Below are 362 nucleotides of genomic sequence, written 5' to 3' on the forward strand. Positions count from 1 at the left end.
CTTACCTGAACTGCTAATTGATCTTCCAGAGCTCCAAGCTGCCTGCTTGTGTCCTAGACCACATAAAAATATGAAATAAATTGGCCAAACAACACCCTGCCTGAGTTCTCTGGTGGCCCAGTAGCATGTTGTCATTTATAAGTAACCTTTCATTGACAGTTAATTGGCTGGATTATTCCCTCTTATTCCCCACAAACTGCTGTGCCTCTCCCCTTTCTGTTCTTTATGAAACTGTGCTGTGGTTAAATGACATGGATGAATTTGTTTCCAGAGGGGTGAGGAGAAAATGGAATCTTGCAACATCACAAAAACATCATCACCAATGTGTCTACTCTACCAAAATATGAAAGGTTATCTACTCA

This window comes from Phasianus colchicus, chromosome 2 (genome assembly GCF_987193195.1).
Source record: "Phasianus colchicus chromosome 2, bPhaCol1.hap1.1, whole genome shotgun sequence".
Classification (NCBI taxonomy): domain Eukaryota; kingdom Metazoa; phylum Chordata; class Aves; order Galliformes; family Phasianidae; genus Phasianus; species Phasianus colchicus.